The sequence below is a fragment of the Podarcis liolepis genome (genome assembly GCF_965112155.1).
Source record: "Podarcis liolepis genome assembly, chromosome: 8".
Taxonomy (NCBI): domain Eukaryota; kingdom Metazoa; phylum Chordata; class Lepidosauria; order Squamata; family Lacertidae; genus Podarcis; species Podarcis liolepis.
The window spans coordinates 6087432-6105504 of NC_139560.1; the positions used below are offsets into that span (position 1 = coordinate 6087432).

The 18073-nt window shown below is 48.5% G+C and overlaps 1 protein-coding gene across 2 annotated transcripts in view; it reads left to right on the plus strand.

Annotated features, from left to right (window-relative positions):
- The window catches only part of PTP4A3 (protein tyrosine phosphatase 4A3), a 104934-nt gene that overhangs the window by 27445 nt on the left and 59416 nt on the right, over positions 1–18073 (plus strand). The window contains exon 1 of one of the 2 annotated variants that reach the window (XM_083517085.1): positions 13046–13335. The exons of the other annotated variant lie outside the window; for it this stretch is intronic. The gene's annotated coding sequence lies outside the window, so the exon portion shown is untranslated. Of the gene's footprint in view, positions 1–13045; positions 13336–18073 lie in introns of those variants that run through there. 2 annotated transcript variants of the gene reach the window in all.

Genomic DNA, 18073 nt, shown 5'->3' on the forward strand with positions numbered 1-18073 from the left:
TCAGAATTGGCTGTGACAAAGGGGAAGTGATTTTTAAATGTGTGCGGGGGGCATTCTGGGTGGCAGTTGCCTTGACAAAAGTCTCTTAACAGCTGTATGTGTGATTCTTTTTTTGGACGGAGGAAAGAAACAGCACCATTCACACACACAGGTATAAGCTGTTAGTTTCCTGTTTTGCTTTTTAACCAGCAATTATCAAGGGTCTGCAGCCACAGGGTTTCAGCATCTGTGTTTCATCCTGTTTTTCTCTTCTTTTCCTCGTCTCTGTGTTCCCCTCCCTTCTCTGTCTCTCTCCAGATCAGAGCTGCTAGCATTTAAGAAACCACATTCAGCAGCTTTGCAAATATGCTGGTATCTCCTTGAATCCTGGAGGCATTCCAGGGCTTTGAGAGGTCATAAGGTGGCAGACCTCTGTTCTCTGCTAATCTGACCATTGGCGCATTTACAGACACGAAACTGTCTTTATCCCCCCACACACTGGCCCCATCTATATCTCCAGGTGCCCCCATATCTTGACCGAACAGGTAACCCCATGACCTGTGCGTGTCCTTCTTCCCTCCACCCAGTTCTGTATTTATTTATTTCACAGGTAGGCAAACTAAGGTCCGGGGGCTGGATCCGGCCCAATCGCCTTCTAAATCTGGCCTGCGGACGATCCGGGAATCTGTGTGTTTTTACATCAGTAGAATGTGTCCTTTGATTTAAAATGCATCTCTGGGTTATTTGTGGGGCGTAGGAATTTGTTCATTTCCACCCCCACCCCCCAAAAAATATAGTCCGGCCCCCCACAAGTTCTGAGGGACAGTGGACCGGCCCCCCTGCTGAAAATGTTTGCTGACCCCTGATTTATTTCATAAAATCTACATGCCGCTTGATTGTAAAAAAACCCCAAAAACCAACAACCTCAAAGCGTTTTATAAATAATAATAATTATTTTTATTTTTATTTATACCTCGCCCTTCCCGGTTCAAAATCCGGGCTCAGGGTGGCTAACAACAAATTTAAAACACTTAATTATAAAACAAAATTATTAGTGAAAGCGAAACGTTCAAAGAATTGAAGCCAGCAGTGACCTAAGAAAACCACACACACACACACACCCTGGGATTCTGAATATCTGGGCAGACTTGCCTAAGCAAAAATGTTTATAGCAGGCGACGAATGGACTTCGCGGAAGATCCCTGCTTGGAGTCAAGAGGCAGGGAGTTCCAAAGGGTAATGGGAGCTACTACATTGTCAGACCACTTTTTTGAGAATGTGGAACAAGTGTCATGTGGCACCTTTGCGTGCGGAGAACTCAAGGAAGGGCCGTGCTTTGCCAAGCACCAGATATCTGTGAAAAGTGAGAGGTAGTGTTGCATAGTGGCTAGCGTTTTCGGAGTAGGAACTAGGAGACCAGAGTTTAGATCCTCACTCGGGCATGCAGCTCGCTGGGTGACTGTTGCCCAGTTGCTGTCTTCTCTGAGCCTAACCCAACTCACGGAGCTGTTGTTGGGTTTTAGCGAGGAAGCGGAATAACCATGCACATCAACTCAAGCTCCTTGGAGGTAACACGTTTCATGCTCGCCCCAAGAAGCACAGCCCACAGCTGTGAGCCTGCTGGAAGCCTAATTAGGTGCATCATTAACCTGTGGAACTCCCTCCCATCCAACTTGGTTGGATTTAAAAGAGGATTGGGAAAAATTGTGGAGGAGAAAAAGGCTCTCAGTGGCTGCTAGCCAGGATGGCTGTGTTCTGCCTCCACCCTCAGAGGCAGCGATGCTTCTGAATACCAGCTGCTGGAAACCATTGGAGAGGAGAGGGATCTTGTGTTCGAATCCTGATTGCTGGTTTCCCACGGGCTGCTGGACTAGATGGGCCATGGGGTGCAGCGAAGAACTGAACACACTTCCCTCCTTGTGTGCATTTCTTTACGTAATTTTTCCCAATAGGGATTTTTGTTTTGGGGGTGGGCGCACTTTTTTGAGTGTTGCATCGTATCGCAAAAGGTTCAAAATTCAAAACGCGATTCTGTTCCGGTCAGAGCACATTTGGAGTTCGAGGTATGCAGAGAATACTTCACAAAACAGTGCCCCAAAATACATACCTGGACTTGTTTCGATTAATGTCTGCAGGAGACTTTGTGGATACAAAAATCTTAATTCGTAAAGGAAACGGTTTATAAGTAGTAAATAAGGAGACCAGATACAGGATAAAGGAAGTCTTTTGTTTGGTTGTTTGTATTGTTGTATGTTATGCTCATTGTATATTATGTTCGCGTTTAATGAGGGTGGATTTCTGTATGAGGGGGTGGGGGGGTTATGTTTTGTTTTAAATAAAATTTCCAATAAAATTTTAAAAAAGGAGTTCAAAGTATGGTTTGCATGGGAATTTGCAAAATCTACATTGCCTGACTTTGCTGCCTTTAAAATATTCCACGTGAATATTCCTGGCTTGCAAAGAAAGCAAAATCGCAGCAGCTTTTGTGTGTGTGTTGTTTTGCTGCCTCACGGTCTCATTGTCACTGTGAGTGCTGCTCTGGCTGAATTGCAAAAGGCACTTGAAGATTCGAGTCAGAGGCCCGGGCGGATGATGAGACAGTAACCTACTTTCCGTTTCTGGTTGACAGCCCAGATGCAGACCAGGAAATCTGCAAACAGCCAGTGTGTGAGAGAGACAGAGAGAAACAGGCAGCCGTTCTTGAGTTCTTGGCGCTGCCGTCCGTTGCCAAGGGCGTAGGATTGGACGGCCTGCGTTTCGGGCAGACTGGCATGGTTTCTGCATGCGCGGAGCATGTTCCTTGTGTCTGTGTGAGGAGGAACGCTGCGGCCTCAAAAGTTAAATGTCACTGGAGATCGCTTCTGCGGCAGGCAGGCGCACTATGCGTTCCTACCCGGGGCACTTGGAATTCTGCCAACGTCACGGCAAGCGCCACCAATGTGCAGCTGAAAGGGCGCGGGACCCAGAAGCTTGTGGTGCTTCTCACAGCTCTGCGGTGGCGCCCAAATTTGAAATCTCACCGGGTGACGTACGGGGGTGTTCGTTTGCCCTTCAAAATATAGTCCAGCCCCCCACAAGGTCTGAGGGACAGTGGACCGGCCCCCTGCTGATAAAGTTTGCTGACCCCTGGGCTAGAACCAGCGGAAATGCGGTTTCGGCCCTTATATCTGGGAGTGAAGGCAGGAACTCGAATCCCTTGGCATCCCTTATTATTCCTGACCGAACTTGTTGCAATTTGGCAGCGCAGCAGGAAGATAATCCTGTTTTATGCTTTTTGCCTGCTGGATTAAAGATGCAAAATACGAGTATTATTATTTTTTTATTCCTGGAGCTTCAGAGCCCATTTTGCAACGTAGAATATTACCTACCTTCAATCATCCAAAAGTTGGCCTCGTCTTACCTAGTCCCCGTCGGCTATATCCCTCTAAGCAGGCAAACGTTCGCAAGGGAGGGTATTCCCCACCTGTATTCCCCCACCCTCTAATTTTATTAGCTTGAGTCAGGTGCTCCCTCTCTGAGCGGGATGCCAGCGTTCTTCACCTCGCGTGACCCCCCTGTGCCTTTCGCGGTATTAAACGAAGGGTGCTCTGTTGCATCAGGGGAGAAAAGCACTGTCTGGGTGGGTTAGAAGAAACTGTTCCTGCCAAGGACTTTTCCTTCTGGACCTCGTGTTCTCCTAAGCCCTGCAGCTTTTGGATCAGGTAACCAAAAGAAATTGTGAAAAAGTTTCCTTCTTCCAGCAGATTATTACATTCCCTTTTTGGGGAACCTTCAAGGTGCGAGGTGGCCTTGTTGGGACGGGGCAAAAAACAATAGCTCAGTTGGTTAGAGCACAGTGCCTGGTAACGCCACAGTCACGGGTTCGATTCCCCCTGTGGACAGCTGCATATTCCTGAATTTCAAGGGGGTTGGGCTAAAATGACCCTCAAGAGTCCCTTATAGCTCTACAATTCTATGATTCTCCCCTCATCTTCGTTCATCCTTCTCTATTTGACCTTGGGCATATCCCAGCTGGAGACCTGCGCCCAGTTCTGGGTTCTGGGCGGCACAATTTAAGGAGGATGTCGACAAGCTGGAACGTGTGCAGACAAGGTGGGACCAAGATGGTCAACTTTGGGGTAAAATCCTTAAAAAGGCTCAACTTTGGTTGGCCCTCACGCATGTTCTCTCCGTCAAATCTGGCCCTCTTTGGGAAAAAAAGTTTGGGCACTCCTGCTAGGAGGAACGGTTGAGAGAGTTGGCTGTTCTGAGCTTGGAAAAGAGGAGACTGAGAGGAGCAATTTCTACATGAAGAATTACTTCCGTTTATCTGTCCCAATTCTTCCAAAGTTCACCTTCAATGGATGGCTTCCAAATTAAAAGATTCAAAGTGGTCACCTTTTTTGGTTGGGCTCCACTAGGGCAGTGCTTGTGGAGCTGTTGCAAGGGATCTTGGAGCAAGCAGTACTGAACCCCGAATCTTCGGCAGCTACAATTCACTTTCGTGCTCTGTCTTGCAGTTTTCTTCTCCCTCTTTTAGTCCGCAAATGTCCCAAGTGGCGTTCTTTAGCGTTCAGGATCTCAGGAGAGTTTGTTGCAACACAAAGTTAAGTATTTTATTTTATTTTTACAATGGGCGTTTTTGAAAGTCATTTGCAGACTGTGGCGCTGTGGGACGCGGGTGGCGCTGTGGGTTAAACCACAGAGCCTAGGACTTGCCGATCAGAAGGTCGGCGGTTCGAATCCCTGTGACGGAGTGAGCTCCCGTTGCTCGGTGCCTGCTCCTGCCCACCTAGCAGTTCGAAAGCACATCAAAGTGCAAGTAGATAAATAGGTACCGCTCTGGCGGGAAGGTAAATGGTGTTTCTGTGTGCTGCTCTGGTTCACCAGAAGCGCCTTAGTCATGCTGGCCACATGATCGGAAGCTGTACGCCGGCTCCCTCGGCCAATAAAGCGAGATGAGTGCTGCAACCCCAGAGTCGGCCACGACTGGACCTAATGGTCAGGGGTCCCTTTACCTTTACCCTATTGTGTTTAGGTTCAACGGAGGAATTTGCAAGGCCAGAAACAGCCCTGCTGCTTTGGATCTTCAGAACTTTGATGTCTGCCTCACAACTTGCTTCATCCCTGACCACTGGTCCTGCTAAGTTAGGGAGTTGTAGCACCAACAACAGCCAGAGACGCAAGTTTGGGAAACCCTGATCTAGTTCGACCTGCCCCAATGCAGGAATCTTTTGCCCAACGTGGGGTTTGAACCCTCGACCCTGAAATCATGTCTACCGAATGCTGCCTCCTTCAGCTCCTTGCTCTGTAACTATCACCCACTCTGTGAACATGCCAGGCAGCGAGTCAAGTTGGTGCCATTTGCATTTGTAGATACAGTGGTACCTCAGGTTAAGAACTTAATTCGTTCTAGAGGTCCGTTCTTAACCTGCAACTGTTCTTAACCTGAAGCACCACTTTAGCTAATGGGGCTTCCTGCCGCCGCCATGCCGCCGGAGCACGATTTCTGTTCTCATCCTGAAGCAAAGTTCTTAACCCGAGGTACTATTTCTGGGTTAGTGGAGTCTGTAACCTGAAGCGTATGTAACCCGAGGTCCCACTGTAGTTGCTGGGCTGATATTTTGTTCTTGACATCCTGGTATTGGGCCTGTGCAACATGGCTGCCATTCTTCCTTGGTTTCTGTTCAGGCAAATAGCACTGAGATGAGGTCAGGGATTGGTGGAGTGGTTTTGCTGGCACAAAGGCAGCTTTTGTTCCTAACTTTGCAGGAAATGGCATTCTCTCTCTCCCCCCCCCCCCGTGTTTTTTATCAGCGATGGGCATCGCCTCCTACTTTTGCCTCCCTCTCAGCTTTCTGACAACCTCCCACCTCCTGCGTCAGCAGAAACATTCAGAAAGAGGGGAGCTTATTGGCAGAAATACTGATTTGCAAGTGTGTGGGAAGCGATTATATTTAAGTGACGTGTGCACAGAACCGTGAAAGTTGGCCACCGTGTTTAATCTCATTGCGAGGCCTTGAGAAAGGAGATAAAAGGATGCAAGGTGATCTCGCGTTTCTACAGGAATTCAGAGGGAAATAACTAATACGTCTTGCAGGGTCCAAGCCTTGTTTGACAGGTGGCCTTCCGAGAGGCTCAGGACTGCAGATATGTTACTAATACCAGAATAAACGCTAGCAGGTGTGCTGTTGAAGTCAACAACGTGAGGGATATTGCTTTTGACCACTGAGTTCAGCCGTAAATGTCAGTGAAACTGCCAGAGGTGGGCTGTTGCCTGTGTGTTTCCTCCGCCTTCCTATAGCACAGTGTGTGTTTAAATGAAAATTGTCTCTGCCTATCTTGGAATCTTTGGTACTAATAGACACCAGCAGTCTTAGTTCCGTATACAGTGGTGCTTCAGGTTACATACGCTTCAGGTTACAGACTCCGCTAACCCAGAAATAGTGCTTCAGGTTAAGAACTTTGCTTCAGGATGAGAACAGAAATCGTGCTCCGGAGGCCCCATTAGCTAAAGTGGTGCTTCAGGTTAAGAACAGTTTCAGGTTAAGTACGGACCTCCGGAACGAATTAAGTACTTAACCCGAGGTACCACTGTAGTTATATGCCAAGTTAAAGATGTGTGTATGCAAAAAACAAACAAACAAACAAAAAACCGTAAACTTCGCAGTTTTGGGTCAAGCATTGCGTTTGCTTTTCGTTTTGTTCTTGCCTATTAAATCCCACGAACTATTTGAAAGGAGGATGTGATTTTCAGGCCTGTTCTGCCCCTTCAGAGCATGCTCTTAAACCAGAACCAAGCCATTTTGAGACAGGCTGCAAAGTCTCTTGCTCTTACCAGTTTATTTATTTTTATTCAACTGGCGGCCTTGTGCCTGGCATCGCATGGGAATTCCCAGAAACCAGAAGAGCTGATTTTGAAATCGCCGGTGAAAATCAGTGCCATTCTGAAAAGCTCCCTCCGCCATCTTGATTCAGATTGGCACCCGGTTGTATCAAGAATGGAAACAGAAACCTGCCCCTTCCTCTCAGGAGGTGCCATGCCAAAAGAGATGTCCAAATGCAGAGCCGACAACTTGCCAGAATATATAGCAGACGAATTACCGTATTTTTCGCCCTATAGGACGCACTTTTTCCCCTCCAAAAATGAAGGGGAAATGTGTGTGCGTCCTATGGGGCGAATGCAGGCTTTCGCTGAAGCCTGGAGAGCGAGAGGGGTCGGTGCGCACCGACCCCTCTTGCTCTCCAGGCTTCGCGGACCTCTCCGCAAGCAGCAGGAGCGCTCCCGCTGCTTGGGGAGAGTTGCCGGCATCCCGAAGCCTGCGCGCGCTGCGATCAGCGTGTCCAGGCTTCGCGGACCTCTCTGCAAGCAGCGGTAGCCAGCGCAGGGCTCCCACGGCTTGCAGAGAGCTGCCTGTTTGGGGGCTGGGGTCAGGGGAAGCTCGGGCCGCCCCAGCCCCGCACCTGGGGGGGAAATAATTTTTTTCCCTTTATTTCCCCCCCAAAAAACTAGGTGGGCCTTATGGGACGGTGCGTCCTATAGGGCGAAAAATACGGTACCCGGGTTGGAAAATCCCCAGGCGCCTGCTTACTCAGGCCCCTGAAAATTGCAGCATGCTCATTGTTGGCTAGCAAAGTGTGGTTTAATCAGAGTCAGTTTAGCATGGGAAGTAAGCTTCCAATTTGGATCCTGCCCAGGCAGAACAGCCCTCAAGACTTCTTCTCAGTGGGGTGATTTGAAAGTTCTGCCAGCTGAGAGCACGTCATGTAGAGTTTCGTTGGAAGTTTGCTCCTCGGATAGGTTTGCTTGACATTCATCAATTGGAGATGGGTCATTGGGGTTGGTCTTTTGTCTCTGCTGTGTGTGTGTGTGTGTGTGTGTGTGTACATGTGTACTGTATATGTCTGATACAAACACTGGGTCACAGGAATGGGTGGTCCATTGGCTTTAGGGCCAGGTCTCTGTGAACTTGACCAGTTCTTCTCCATACAGGATGTACTCCTCCAAAGGGAGCGGGTGGCGCTGTGGTCTAAAACACGGAGCCTCTTGGGCTTGCTGATCTGAAGGTCGGTGGTTCAAATCCCTGCGACGGAGTGGGTTCCTCTTGCTCTGTCCCAGCTCCTGCCAACTTAGCAGTTCGAAAGCATACCAGTTGTTGTTGTTTAGTCGTTTAGTCGTGTCCGACTCTTCGTGACCCCCTGGACCAGAGCACGCCAGGCACTCCTGTCCTCGACTGCATCCCACAGTTTGGTCAAACTCATGTTGGTAGCTTCAAGAACACTGTCCAACCATCTCATCCTCTGTCGTCCCCTTCTCCTTGTGCCCTCCATCTTTCCCAACATCAGGGTCTTTTCCAGGGAGTCTTCTCTTCTCATGAGATGGCCAAAGTATTGGAGCCTCAGCTTCAGGGTCTGTCCTTCCAGTGAGCACTCAGGGCTGATTTCCTTCAGAATGGATAGGTCTGATCTTCTTGCAGTCCATGGGACTCTCAAGAGTCTCCTCCAGCACCATACCAGTGCAAGTAGATAAATAGGTACCACTGTGGCAGGAAGGTAAATGGCATTTCCATGCACTCTGGTTTCCGTCACGGTGTCGCGTAGTGCCAGAAGCAGTTTAGTTCTGCTGGCCACATGACCCAGAAAACACTCTGTGGACAAACGCCAACTCCCTCAGCCTGAAAGCGAAATGAGCGCCGCAACCCCATATTCGCATTTGACTGGACTGAACCGTCCAGGGGTCCTTTACCTTTTTATGGCACACATCCAATTTATTATGCTCTGCCCTGCGAGTCCCTTCCAGCTGAATGTTGAGGCAGGCCCTTTGCAGAACCACAAATTTGCACGTGCTGCATTGGAAGCCCAGTTCTGCCTCAGTTTCCTGGCCCTGCAAGCACCCAGGAACGCCTTCCTGTTTCGCCCGGCTTTCACGGGAGTGCCCTAATTATTGGTTGGTGCAGTTTTACTTCTGCAGCCTGTGCTTTGTTTTAATTATGTGGTCTGTGATTTAATTAGATATTGCACAGTGGGTTATATAATAAACATAGTACACACTCACTTACACCGCTGTGTCGGTAAAGTGCCCATCATGGGAAGAAGAGCAGAGAAGGGGCTGGTATATTTTCACCAACATTTGGAGGGGTGCAATATCTATCTGTCTGTCTGTCTGTCTTTTGCACTCTCCCACCTAGCACTTTCTTCTTCCACAAAGTTTCCTTTCCGTTGAGTCTAGAGCATGGGTAGGCAATCAAGGGGCCGGATCTGGCCCAATCGCCTTCTCAGTCTGGCCCGCGGACGGTCTGGGAACCAGTGTGTTTTTACATGAGTAGAATATGCCCTTTTATTTAAAATGCATCTCTGGGTTATTTGTGGGGCCTGCCTGGTGTTTTGACATGAGTAGAATGTGTGCTTCTATTTAAAACGCATTTCTGGGTTATTTGTGGGACATAGGAATTCGTTCATTTCCCCCAAAAAAATATAGCCCGGCCCCCCACAAGGTCTGAGGGACAGTGGACCAGCCCCCTGCTGAAAAAGTTTCCTGATCCCTGGTCTAGGTGACCGAGAAAATCAAGTAAGGATTGATCTCTCAGCTGCAAAATGTAATGATGGATGCTATCTTTAAGATGTGGAACGGTCTCCCTCGGGAGGTTGTGGACTCTTTCCTTCCTTGGAGGTTTTTAAGCAGAGATCGCCTGGCCATCTGCCATGGATGCTTTAGCTGAGACCCCTTCATTGCAGGGGGTTGGACTAGATGATCCCTGGGGTTCCTTCCAACTCTGCATAAGTGTTTGAAATTAGGAGCGTTTTGCTAATGGCACAGGTCCGTTTGCGGCCACGTGGAGATCTCTGGGATGCCAAGTTGGCGACAGATGTCTCCATCTGGCTGGCCCTTCCAGCTTTCCTAAGCAGGTAAGCAGAATTTATTTATTACGTTTATGTCCTACTTTTTCCTCCAAGGAGTACATGGTCCACCCCCTTCCTCAGTTAATCCTTACAACGACCCTGTGAGGTAGGTGAGGAGAGGCTGTGACTGATTTCAAGGTCACCTTGAAATAGGAGTATAGCATAGGGAAGTAATAGGGCCACTGTATTCTGCTCTGGTCGGACCTCACCTGGAGTACTGTGTCCAGTTCTGGGCACCACAGTTCAAGAAGGACACTGACAAACTGGAACGTGTCCAGAGGAGGGCAACCAAAATGGTCAAAGGCCTGGAAACGATGCCTTATGAGGAACGGCTAAGGGAGCTGGGCATGTTTAGCCTGGAGAAGAGGAGGTTAAGGGGTGATATGATAGCCATGTTCAAATATATAAAAGGATGCCATATAGAGGAGGGAGAAAGGTTGTTTTCTGCTGCTCCAGAGAAGCGGACATGGAGCAATGGATCCAAACTACAAGAAAGAAGATTCCACCTAAACATTAGGAAGAACTTCCTGACAGTAAGAGCTGTTTGACAGTGGAATTTGCTGCCAAGGAGTGTGGTGGAGTCTCCTCCTTTGGAGGTCTTTAAGCAGAGGCTTGACAGCCATATGTCAGGAGTGCTCTGATGGTGTTTCTTGCTTGGCAGGGGGTTGGACTCGATGGCCCTTGTGGTCTCTTCCAACTCTATGATTATATGATTCTATGACCTATTGAGATTCATGACGCAGTGTGAATTCAAACCCCGATCTCCCAGGTCCTATTCCACTGTGCCACATGTGACTTCCTAGAGCCCGTCTGCTGTTGGGCAGCTCTGTCAGTTTAAGTAGATATTGATGATGATGATGATGATGATGATGATGATGATGATTTATACCCCGCCCATCTGGCTGGGTTTCCCCAGCCGCTCTGGGCGGCTTCCAACAAAATATTGAAATACAATGGTCTGTTAAACATTAAAAGCTTCCTTAAACTGGGCTGCCTTCAGATGTCTTCTAAAAGTCTTGTATTTGTTCTTCTCTTTGGGGACAGTGAAATGTCACTTAAAGAAGGATCTGAAATATTTTCCTTGAAGCTTGAATTTGTTTCATTCTGGATCGTTTCATTGAATGTTTTAATGTGTTGTTAAAGAGCTTAGAGATATTGGAGAGAGGGATAAAAACTTCCCTTTATCCACTTTCCATAAACTCCTTACTCGCCTTTTCACTAAACTAAAAATTCCTAAATGCTGCAAGCTTTCCTCATAGCGAAGCTTGCCCCATCCCTTTGATAATTTAGGTTGCCCTTTTCTAAACTCTTCCCAGCTCTGCAACATCCTTTTTTTGTGGCAAACCAAGGATGGGTTTTCCACAATCTCTTGTGGAAACCAGCTTCCATTCCTCATCCCCCTGAGCTGCCTAGCTGTTCACTGGCTCCCAGAGTTGAGTAGTTCAGAAACAGAGAGACACTTGGCAAGCAATGAATGCAAGTCCCCGTTTTCCCTCCCCCAGTGGAGTTTTGGAGCTGGACTATGACAAAGTCGCTAGACCTTGCAAAGTTGGAAGGGGGTGATGGTTAGCAAATATAGCTTGGGAGATGCGGAAGCTGGCAAGCGAAACGTAGGGAGGAGACAAACCAGGGATGTTTTCCATTTGTTTGCATTGGTGTGGGTAAGCTGGTCTGGAGAACGGTGAGTTTGGCATTGGAAAAGTCCAGATCATGGCTTGGCGTGTTGGAACGACACTCCGTGTGTAAAGAGGAAGGAATAACACGAGTAGGCAGAAAAAGAGAGGCCTGGACGCATTAATTACGGCATTGGGAAGCTTGGGAACTGATGTACAGGTGAAACTCAAAAAATTAGAATATCGTGGAAAAGTTTTTATTTCAGTACAGGGGTACCTCGGGTTACATACGCTTCCGGTTGCAGACTCCGCTAACTCAGAAATAGTGCGTCCGGGTTAAGAACTTTGCTTCAGGATGAGAACAGAAATCGTGCTCCAGCGGCGCGGCAGCAGCAGGAGGCCCTATTATCTAAAGTGGTGCTTCAGGTTAAGAACAGTTTCAGGTTAAGAACAGACCTCCGGAATGAATTAAGTACTTAACCTGAGGTACCGCTGTAATTCAACTCAAAAGGTGAATCTGAGCTCCCGTTCCTTGGTCCCTGCTCCTGCCAACCTAGCAGTTCGAAAGCACGTCAAAGTGCAAGTAGATAAATAGGTACCGTTCTGGCGGGAAAGTAAACGGCATTTCCATGCACTGCTCTGGTTCGCCAGATGCGGCTTAGTCATGCTGGCCACATGACCCGGAAGCTGTACGCCAGCTCCCTCGGCCAATAAAGCAAGATGAGCGCTGCAACCCCAGAATCGGTCATGACTGGGCCTAATGTTCAGGGTCCTTTTACCTTTACCTAATATATGACATGCAAAACAAGATATGTTAAGCCTTTATTTGTTATGTTTTGATTATTATGGCATGCAGCTGATGAAAACCCCAAATTAACAATCTCAGAAAGTTAGAATATTGTGAAAAGGTGCAGTAGCTATTCAATCCATAACACCTGCAATGGGTTCCTGAGCCTTTAAGTGGTCTCTCAGTCTGGTTCAGTAGGAAGCACAATCGTGGGGAAGGCTGCTGACCTCACAGCTGTGCAGAAAGCCATCATTGAGACCCTCCATAAGGAGGGAAAGCCTCAAATGGTAATTGCAGAAGAAGTTGGATTAATGGGAAGTGACGCGGAAGGGGAAAGTGTGGAAGAAAAAGGTGCACAAGCAGCAGGGATGACTGCAGCCTGGAGAGGATTGTCAGGAAAAGACCTTTCAAACGTGTTGGGGACTTTCACAAGGAGTGGACTGAGGCTGGAGATAGTGGGGTTTTCATCAGCTGTACACCATAATCATGCAGGACTCGAGTGCGAGTGCTGGTGTCCTGCAAGTGAGATTCGGAAGTGTTGCTTTGTCCAGTTGTGGAGGCTGATCTCATGTCAGCAAACTGGCCTGTTCCTCCGTTCTCTCAGTGCGTATTGATGTGGACCCAGCTTCCTGCATTCAAATACCCCAGTTTAGTGCCAGACAAACTAACTGCCCCCCCCCCTTGGTGTGTTTTTTCCCCTGCCAGGCCCCTTTGGTAGCTCACATATTCTCTCCCCTTGCTGCTGCTCCAGGCCTTGGCAGGCTGCCACCCAGAGCTGGAGCACTCTTGCCTTTGCAAAGCTGCCAGTTTAAATGATTATGTTACGATTCCCCGTAGAGTTGGCCTCCCTCTTCCCCCTTCTCCTCTCCCTCCTCGGCGCTGCTTTTTCCTCTTAAATTGGCACTTGAGATTGCTAATTGAAGGCAGACATCACCGCCCGGGACGGAGACGCCTCGCGTTCCCGTCCTTTTCTCTGGAAGACTCCCGTCCCCAGATTCCCGTCCCCAAAGGCGACACTCTGCTTTGGGGGGAAGGTGACAGAAGCGACAGCTGTCCGCAGCGGGGGCAACTCGCAAGGTAGGTCCGGACGCCTGTTTCGGCCACGTCAGGAGGAGTTTCTGTGCAAGGTTTTTCCCGGGTCGTTTGTCCACAGCCTCCTGGAAACTCTGGGAAATTTATTGGCCTCGCTGCACGAGAAGTTATCAGGGGTGGGAAAGTTTCTCCCTTTGAGGTTGAGGACTTGCAGCTGTTGGCTCAAGGCGGCGAGGGGGGGTGTTTGGTGGGGAAATCCCAGAAAATGAGGTTTTTCTCCCCACTCCCTCTCCGCCGGGGTGGGCTGGGGATAAGCGAGGAGGAAGTGGAGACACCAAGCCGCTTGGAAATGGGCAGAAAGGGGGAAGACCTGACGTTATGCGCTTCCAGGCTCTGCAAAGTTGCCAGAGCTGTGCGTGCCTCTTACCGGATCGGCCTTAATTCTTACAAGCTGGAGTAGTCGAAGGGGCCTGCGGGAAATAAATGCCCTTTCCCTTTCAACCATGCCCTGGTTGGAGGATGGATGGTGGCTAATGGATTGAGGTTGAATCCTGACAAGACAGAAGTACTGCTTTTGGGGGACAGGGGGCGGGCTGGTGTGGAGGACTCCCTGGTCCTGAATGGGGTTACTGTGTCCCTGAAGGACCAGGTGTGCAGCCTGGGAGACATTTTGGACTCACAGCTGTCCATGGAGGTGCAGGTCAATTCTGTGTCCAGGGCAGCTGTCTACCATCTCCATCTGGTACGCAGGATGAGACCCTACCTGCCCGCGGACTGTCTCACCAGAGTGGTGCATGCTCTAGTTATCTCCCGCTTGGACTACTGCAATGCGCTCTACATGGGGCTACCTTTGAAGGTGACCCAGAAACTACAATTACCGTATTTTTCTCTCTATTACACGCAGATTTTTTCTTCTAAAAAGGAAGGGGAAATGTCTGTGCGTGTTATGGAGCGAATGTGGGGGGGGTCCCTGGAGCCGATTAGGGGAGTGCAGGAACAAAAATCAGCAAAAATCAATCGTGCGTTGTGTCCGAGAGGGAAACCTGAAAAGAGGAAGTTGCAGCTTTCCTGCATTCTGCCTCAGGGTCTTACTGCCCACCCTCCTCTGTTTCGTTGCTGTGTTTGCTCAAACGGAACAAAGAGCAGGCAAATCCCCTCCCCTCCAGGCAAGCAGAGGGGAAAGCAGAGGTCTTTCCTTCTAGTAATTCCTCTCTGTGCTCCTCGCAGGCAGCCAGAAAACATGCAGGAGGAGAGAGAAAGCTGGCTTCGGTTTGTGGAAACTTTTGCCTTTCTTTCCTCCCTCCCGTAAAATCCCTCTCCTGCTTTCTTAGCCAGCTGCTTCTCTGCACAACGCTCTCTTGTCCCTTCTGTGTTTTTCCTTCACTCCCCACTTAAAATGTAGTTACAAAGCATGGATCCACATGGATCCTCAGGATCTTTGCATTGGGCCACCCCAAATTCACCATCAGATCACATAGCAGCCTGCCCCCCCAAAATCACACACCCACTGTTGCCTGGGGCTGCAATGGTGCAAAAACGTGGTTAAAAAGCATGGATCCACATGGATCCTCAGGATCTTTGCATTGGGCCACCCCAAATTCACCATCAGATCACATAGCAGCCTGCCCCCCAAAAATCACACACCCACTGTTGCCTGGGGCTGCAATGGTGCAAAAATGTGGTTAAAAAGCATGGATCCACATGGATCCTCAGGATCTTTGCATTGGGCCACCCCAAATTCACCATCAGATCACATAGCAGCCTGCCCCCCAAAAATCACACACCCACTGTTGCCTGGGGCTGCAATGGTGCAAAAATGTGGTTTAAAAGCATGGATCCACATGGATCCTCAGGATCTTTGCATTGAGCTACCCCAAATTCACCATCAGATCACATGTCTGTGGCCACAGCATGAAGCACAAAAATGATACATCCACTGTTTCATTCAGAATTTTTTTCCTTGTTTTCCTCCTCTAAAAACGATGTGCGTGTTATGGTCAGGTGCGTGTTATAGAGCGAAAAATACGGTAATCCAGAATGCGGCAGCTAAACTGGGGACTGGGAGTGGCCGCCGAGACCACATAACACCAGTCTTGAAAGACCTACATTGGCTCCCAGTACGTTTCCAAGCACAATTCAAAGTGTTGGTGTTGACCTTTAAAGCCCTAAACGGCCTCGGCCCAGTATACCTAAAGGAGCGTCTCCAGCCCCATCGTTCTGCCCGGACACTGAGGTCCAGCGCCGAGGGCCTTCTGGCGGTTCCCTCATTCTGAGAAGCAAAGCTACAGGGAACCAGGCAGAGGGCCTTCTCGGTAGTGGCTCCCACCTTGTGGAACGCCCTTTTATCAGAGAGATAAACAACTACCTGACATTTAGAAGACATCTTAAGGCAGCCCTGTTCAGGGAAGTTTTTAATGTGTGACATCTTAGTGTATTTTTGATCTTTGTGGAAGCCGCAGTCAGATGGGCGACGTACAAATAAATTATTATTATTATTAAGCATTGCAGCCACTTGCACGATGCTTAACGTTGGCCCCGTGCTAGGCGCTGTACAGGAAGGAGATGGGAGGTGCAGTCTCTGTCGCAGAGATGGTTGGATGACATCAAAACCCAGCCAGATGGGCGGGGTATAAATACAAAATTTTTATTATTATTTATTAGGAAAAGCTGTTGGAGGGTAGGACGGACTGCTTTGGAAGCGGGTGGTGGAGACCTCTAAGCAGAGGCTGGATGACCCTCTTTCCAGGGAGGGGACTCTTCAACTGCAATTCCTGCATTTCAAGGGGTTGGGCTAGATGGCTGCTGGGGTTCCTTCTCCGTTCTGCAATTCTGTGAATCTGCACCACGTCTCCCGGCTGAAGCCAAGCAGGTCTGCACCTGCTCCCTGCCGAGATGGGTTTCATAATGGTGAAAAGGTGGACTGCAAATGAAAGGGAATCGATGTGCTAGATTGATAAAATGGACAGGGATTGAGTTTTGCCACGAGATCCATTTACTGTTGTATTTATATTCCTTTTTTATTTTCTGGTTCACTGTCTTAATCTGTTTTGCTCTCTATTGCTTATTTGTTGTGAAGCCACCCAGAGGACTTCCCTCCCCGCTCCCGGCTGCCCAAATATTTTATGGTTTTTGCTTTTATTGATCTCGTGGGGGGATGGATTGAGCCTGTTGGGTTGCGAGTTTCATCAGCAAACCTTCCTCTTTTATTTGCATTATAGAGCTTTTATTGTTCAGAGAGCTGCAGCATAGGTGATCATCAGCAATAGAAACTCGGATCATAGAATCAGAGAACTGTAGAGTTGGAAGGGGGACCCCAAGGTCATCTATTCCAACCCCCTGCAAATGCAGGAATCTCAGCTAATTGCCAAATGACAATATGTCAGCTAATTGCCAAATGGCACCTTAAACCTAGGTTAGCGTTGCCACAACAGAATGTCTAAGGTGCCCCTTTCCCCCCAATGGAGTTGTTGTTTTCATTTCTACACTGCTTTATATTTTTTTGGGGGGGGGGATCTCAAAGCGGTTTACAATACAGTGGTGCCCCGCAAGACGAATGCCTCGCAAGACGGAAAACTCGCTAGACGAAAGGGTTTTCCGTTTTGGAGGTGCTTCGCAAAACAAATTTCCTATGGGCTTGCTTCGCAAGACGACAATGCCTTGCGAGTTCCTGCGGGGGGTTTTTCCTCCCCCCCCTTTTTCTAAGCCGCTAAGCCGCTTATCAGCTGATCCGATCAGCAGATAAGCCACTAATACGCTAATCCGTCAATGGGCTGGCTTCGCAAGACGAAAAAACCGCTAGACGAAGAGAATCACAGAACAGATTATTTTCGTCTTGCGAGGCACCACTGTACATTAAAACACCAAATGAAACAATCCAAAATGAAACAAAATTCAAGCTTCCTGGAAAATATTTCAGATCCTTCTTTTAAGTGGCAGTTGGCTTTCTCCATATTTAGTCACCTGCCTCATTTATATAGCTGCCCAATAGCAAAAGTAGTCTAGGAAACCAGGATGGTCTAATGCAGGGGTAGGCAACCTAAGGCCCGGGGGCCAGATACAGCCCAATCCCATTCTCAGTCTCATGTAAAAACTCATGTTTTTACATGAGTAGAATGTGTCTTTTTATTTAAAATGCATTTCTGGGTTATTTGTGGGGCATAGGAATTCATTCATTTTTTTTCTCCCCAAAATATAGTCTGGCCCCCCACAAGGTCTGAGGGACGGTGGACTGGCCCACGGCTGGAAAAGGTTGCTGACCCCTGGTCAAATGGTTAGAGCAGGCATAGGCAAACTCGGCCCTCCAGATGTTTTGAGACTACAATTCCCATCATTACTGACCACTGGTACTGCTAGCTAGGGATGATGGGAGTTGTAGTCCCAAAACATCTGGAGGGCCGAGTTTGCCTATGCCTGGGTTGGTTAGAGTGATAGACTAGGACCAGGGAGATCCGGGTTCAAATCTCGCGCTGCAGATTTGCCACCACCTGACACCAGAACAGTGTGATTCTGGCGTCAGGTTTGTGGCACGGAAGCAGCAGCAGAACATGGAGCGTGGACTGCTGCTTCTCATCCCTGCACAGGAGGGGGTTGGGCTAAATAATAATAATAATAATAATAATAATAATAATAATAATAATAATTATTATTATTATTATTATTATTATTCCCTGCCCATCTGGCTGGGTTTCCCCAGCCACTCTGGGCGGCTTCCAGCAAAATATTAAAAGCCCAATAATTCATCAAATATTATAAGCTTCCCTAAACAGGGGTGTCTTCAGATGTC